At 42.0% G+C, this 6,000-nt stretch overlaps 1 long non-coding RNA gene across 1 annotated transcript in view; it reads right to left on the bottom strand.

Annotated features, from left to right (window-relative positions):
• Positions 1-6,000, bottom strand: part of LOC112608637 — a 78,321-nt gene that overhangs the window by 28,223 nt on the left and 44,098 nt on the right. The gene's annotated exons all lie outside the window — the stretch shown is intronic.

Below are 6,000 nucleotides of genomic sequence, written 5' to 3'. Positions count from 1 at the left end.
TTTTTTGAGACAGAGTCTTGTTCTGTCACCAGGCTGGAGTGCAGTGGCGCGATCTTGGCTGACTGCAACCTCTGCCTCCCGGGTTCAAGCAATTCTCCTGCCTCAGCCTCCCGAGTAGCAGGGACTACAGGCACCCACCACCACTCCCGGCTAATTTTTTTTTTTTTTTTTCCAGATGGAGCCCAGGCTAAAGTGTAAGTAGTGCGATCTCCGCTCACTGCAAGCTCCGCCTCCCAGGTTCAGGCCATTCTCCTGCCTCAGCCTCCTGAGTAGCTGGGACTACAGGTGCCCGCCACCACACCCGGCTAACTTTTTGTATTTTTAGTAGAGATGGGGTTTCACCATGTTGGCCAGGATTGTTTTAGTCTCTCGACCTCATGATCCGCCTGCCTTGGCCTACCGAAGTGCAGGGATTACAGGCGTGAGCCACCACGCCTGGCCTACATTTTTCCTATTGGCCATTTGTGTGTCTTCTTTTGAAAAGCATCTATTAAGGTCTTTTGCCCATTTTTAAATTGGATTATTTATTTTTTGCTATTGAGTTAAATTCCTTATCTATTTTGGATATTAACTCCTTCTCAGATGCAGTTTGTAAATATTTTCTCCCATTCTGTGGGTTGTCTTTTCACTCTGTTGATTGTTTCCTTTGCCGTGCAGAAGGTTTTTGGTTTGATGTAATTCCACTTGTCCATTTTTACTTTTGTTGCTTGTGCTTTCTTTTTTTTTTTTTTTTTTTTTCCTGAGTCTCACTCTGTCGCCCAGGCTGGAGTACAGTGGCGTGATCTCAGCTAACTGCAAGCTCCACCTCCTGGGTTCATGCCATTCTCCTGCCTCAGCCTCCCGAGTAGCTGGGCGCCTTCGCCCGGCTAATTTTTTGTACTTTTAGTAGAGGCGGGGTTTCACCATGTTAGCCAGGATAGTCTCAATCTCCTGACCTCGTGATCCGCCTGTCTCAGCCTCCCAGAGTGCTAGGATTACAGGTGTGAGTCATTGCACCAGCAGGCCTTTTTTTTTTTTTTTTTTTTTTTTTTTGAGAGGGAGTCTCACTCTGTCACCCAGGCTGGAGTGCAATGGTGCAATCTCGGCTAACTGCAACTTCTGCCTCCTGGATCCAAGCGATTCTTGTGCCTCAGCCTCCCAAGTAGCTGGGATTACAGGCACTCACCACCATGCCTGGCTAATATTTTGTATTTTTAGTAGAGATGGGGTTTCGCCATGTTGGCCAGGCTGGTCTTGAACTCCTGACCTCAGGTGATCCACCGCCTTGGCCTCCCAGAGTGCTGGGATTACAGGCATGAGCCACTGCACCTGACTGTGCTTTTGAGTTCTCATCCAAAAAATCTTTCCCCAGATCGATGTCATGAAGTATTTCCCTTATGTTTTTTTTTCCAGTAGTTTTATAGTTTCAGATCTTACATTTAAGTCTTTAGTCCATTTTGAGTTGATTTTTGTACATGGTGAGAGGTAGGTGTCTAGTTTCATTCTTCTGCATATGGACATTCAGTTCTCCCCACATCATTTATTGAAGATACTATCCTTTTTCCAATGTATGTTCTTAGTACCATCACAGAAAATCAGCTGGCTGTGTGTGGATTTCTTTCTGTGTTCCCTATTTAGTGCCATTTTTATAGTATGTCTATAGCTTATGTGTCTATTTTTATGCCAATACCATGCTATTTTGGTTATCATAGCTTTGTATAGTATATTTTGAACTCAGGTAGTGTGATGTCTCCAGTTTTGTTCTTTTTGTTCAAGAATGCTTTGGCTATTTGGGAACTTTTGTGGTTCCATACAAATTTTAGAATTGATTTTTTTCTATTTTTGTGAAGAATATCATTTAAAGTTTGACAGGGATTGCACTGAATCTGTAGATCATTTTGAGTAGTATGTACATTTTAAGAATATTAATTATTTCAGTCCATGAACACAGAATATCTTTCCATTTATTTGTATCCTCTTCAATTTCTTTCATCAGTGTTTTATAGTTTCCACTGTAGAGATATTTTACCTCCTTGGTTAAATGTATTCCTAGATTATATATATTTATATATATTAGTTATTATAAATGGGATTTTCTTGATTTCTTTTTTGGATAGTTCATTATTGGTATAAAAAAACACTACTGATTTTGGTATGTTGATTTTGCATCCTGCAACTTTACTAAATTGGTTTATCGGTTCTAACCGTTTTTTTGGTGGAGTCATTAGGGTTTTCTATACATAATATCATGTCAACTGCAAACAGGGACACTTTGACTTCCTCCTTTCCAATTTGGATGTCTTTTATTTCTTTCTCTTGCCTAATTACTTTGGCTAGCAGTTCTAGGACTATGTTGAATAAAAGTGATGAAAGTGGACATCCTTGTCTTGATCCAGATCTTAGAGGAAAACGTTTCAAGTTTTCCCCGTACAGCATGATGTTAGCTGTGGGTTTGTGTGAGACTTTCTGTTAAACATTTCTTGTTTTTTCTTTTTCTTTGGATGGAGTCTTGCTCCGTTGCCCAGGCTGGAGTGTAGTGGTGCACCTTGGCTCACTGCAACCTCTGCCTCCTGGGTTCAAGTGAAGCTCCTGCCTAAGCCTCCCAAGTAGCTGGGACTACAGGTGCCCACGACCACACCTGGCTAGTTTTTGTATTTTTAGTAGAGACAGGGCTTCACCATGTTGGCCAGGCTGGTCTTGAACTCTCAACCTCAGGTGATCTGCCCTCCTCGACCTCCCAAAGTGCTGAGATTACAGGAATGAGCCACTGCGCCCAGGCTCTGTTAAACATTTCTGCTTTTAGTTTTCTAGTTGTAAAGAGGCTCTCTCACCCAAAACTTTTAAAATAAATACTGCCCTTTTATGATATGCTCATATTTTACATAAGTTGGAATAACAAGGCTCTCAAGAGTGATATGACTCACGCCTGTAATTCCAGCATTTTGGGAGGCTGAGGTGGGAGCATAGCTTGACTGCAGGAGTTCGAGACCAGCCTGGGCAACACAGAGGGACACTGTCTCTACAAAAAACAAACAAACAAACAAACAAACAAAATTAGCTAGGCATGGTGGTGTGTGCTTGTAGTCCCAGCTACTTGGAAGGCTGAGGTGGGAGGATCACTTGAGCCTGGGAGGTCAAGGCTGCAGTGAGCCCTGATCGTACCACTTGCACTCAGCCTGGGCAAAAGAGCAAGACCCTGTCTCAAAAACAAACAAAGAATAATGAATATTTGAAATAGTATAACCGGCCTATTAAGAAAGTCCCAGCTTTGGCAGGCACAGTGACTTACACCTGTAATCCTAATACTTTGGGAGGCTGAGGTGGGAGGGTCACTTGAGCCCAGGTGTTTAAGACCAGCCTGGGCAACATGGTGAGACCCCATCTCTGAAAAAAATTTTTTTTAATTAAAAACATGGCCCGGCTGCGGTGGCACACACCTGTAATCCCAGCACTTTGGGAGGCCAAGGCGGGCGGATCACGAGGTCAAGAGATCGAGACCATCCTGGCCAACATGGTGAAACCCCATCAACATGGTGAAACCCCGTCTCTACTAAAAATACAAAAACTAGCCAGACGTAGTGGTGCGTGCCTGTAGTCCCAGCTACTTGGGAGGCTGAGGCAGGAGAATCTCTTGAACCTGGGAGGTAGAGGTTGCAGTGAGCTGAGATCATGCCACTGCACTCCAGCCTGGCAACAGAGCGAGACTCCGTAAAAAAAAAAAAAAAAAAAATTGGCCAGACGCAGTGGCTCATGCTTATAATCCCAGCACTTTGGGAGGTGGAGGTGGGCAGATCACCTGAGGTCAGTATTTCAAGACCAGCCTGGCTAACGTGGTGAAATCCCGTCTTTACTAAAAATACAAAAACTAGCCAGGTGTGGTGGCACATACCTATAGTCCCAGTTACTTGGGAGGCTGTGGCAGGAGAATTGCTTGAACCCAGGAGACAGAGTTTGTAATGAGCCGAGATCACGCCACTGCACTCCAGCCTGGGTGACATAGCAAGACTCTATCTCAATAAATAAATAAATAAATAAAGTTTTAAAAATAAGAAAGTCCCAGTTTTGTGCAAAATTTGAAATTATTTAACTCCAGTCAAGAGTAATTTTTTAGGCTGGGTGCAGTGGCTCACGCCTGTAATCCTAACACTTTGGGAGGCCGAGGCCGGTGGATCACCTGAGGTCAGGAATTCAAGACCAGCCTGGACAACATGGTGAAACCTTGTTTCTACTAAAAATACAAAAATTAACCAGGTGTGGTGGTGGGCACCTGTAGTTCTAGCTACTTGGGAGGCTGAGTCAGGAGAAATGCTTGAACCTGGGAGGCAGAGGTTGCAGTGAGCCGAGATCGCACCACTGCACTCCAGCCTGGGTGACAGGAGCGAGACTCTATCTCAAAAAATAAATAAATAGGCCCGGTGGGGTGGCTCACGCCTGTAATCCCAGCACTTTGGGAGACCGAGGCAGGTGGATTACCATGTCAGGAGTTCAAGACTATCCTGACCGACATGGTGAAACCCCGTTTCTACTAAAAATACAAAAATTAGCCAGGCATGGTGGCACATGCCTGTAATAGCAGCTACTCAGGAGGCTGAGGCAGGAGAATCGCTTGAACCTGGGAGGCGGAGGTTGCAGTGAGCCAAGATCGCACCATTGTGCTCCAGCCTGGGCAACAAGAGCGAAACTTGTCTCAAAAAAAAAGTTCATCAAATTAAAAAAATATAATAATATTTTGTAGAAAGGAGGTCTTACTTTGTTGCCCAGGCTGGTGTCAAGCTCCTGGGCTCTAGTGATCTTCCTACCTCAACTTCTCAAAGTACTGGGATTACAGGCGTGAGCCACCACCCCTGGCCTATTATTTTAATTTTTAGAGTTATAATTTTTAAATAGTTTTTATTCTATAACAAGGTCATCTAAGGAGCAAGTTCCAGTGAGCATTTAATTCAGTGAGAACAATAACCCAATCTTGAAAATATATTCTTTTGGAACAGAAGTCAGAGACAATAAAACACTAGATAAAGCCACATGGCCATGTACCAAGCTATTAAATTTTGGAGACAGTACTCTGTGAAATATCAAAGATAATTCCGGGAAAATTTGAGAGAGTATTAAAGCAAATACAACTTTAAGTTTGCAAATACAATCTTATAACTGGGTATGGATAATGAAATGGAAAAAATGCTATGGCTGCAAGATCATTCCTAACACAATGTGTCCCTATGCTACAGAGATTGTCTGCACCTGTGCTATGAGATTATACCCCCATGACCACACAGACCTGCCTACAAAAAAACTACTCATGACTTATGCATGCTTTGAATATATGAAGTGTTTGGAAAAATCACTCTTCTTTCCAATTTCTTGGTTATCTAATGGCCTGCAGGTATAAAAGATAAGAACCTAGCTCATTTATGTTTTCTTCTTCCTTCCAATTCCTTCAGTGTTAGGTAGTTATGTCATTATTTTTAAGTTTTGTTGTGGTTACCCTTTAACTTTAAATAGTATGTTACACCTCAATTTTTCATTCCAAAAACTTGAGTCAGTATCCTGACTTCAGATTATAGAAGTTGCAGGTATCTATGATACTATCCTTCTCTTCATATTTCCTTAACTTTCCATTTCCCACCTTTTGTTACCTATACTTTTATATTATGAAGAATAATGCTTGCCTTTTTTTGCAACATAACCAAGATCTTCCTTACTTTGTCCTTAAGTTGAGTGTAAAGGATGAACTTTAACTTAGAAGATGAATACATTCTAGAGATCTAATGTACAGGATGGTGACTGTAGTTAAGACAACAACGACAACAAAAAGTAATTACATTAGTAAGACTACATCAATATTGTGCACTGCTGAACTAGGTAGCATATTAGGAATGCAATTTTCCTCTCTATGAGGGCAGTGTCATATCCTTCATATGTTTATCATACCCTTCATATATTCAATGAAAAATGTCTTAGTACCATGTACTAGTCTTTTTCTCACACTCCCTAAATTACTGAAAATTATACATTATTCTTCTA

The sequence above is a fragment of the Theropithecus gelada genome, chromosome 15 (genome assembly GCF_003255815.1).
Source record: "Theropithecus gelada isolate Dixy chromosome 15, Tgel_1.0, whole genome shotgun sequence".
Lineage (NCBI taxonomy): Eukaryota > Metazoa > Chordata > Mammalia > Primates > Cercopithecidae > Theropithecus > Theropithecus gelada.
This window is presented reverse-complemented; position numbering and strand designations above follow the sequence as displayed.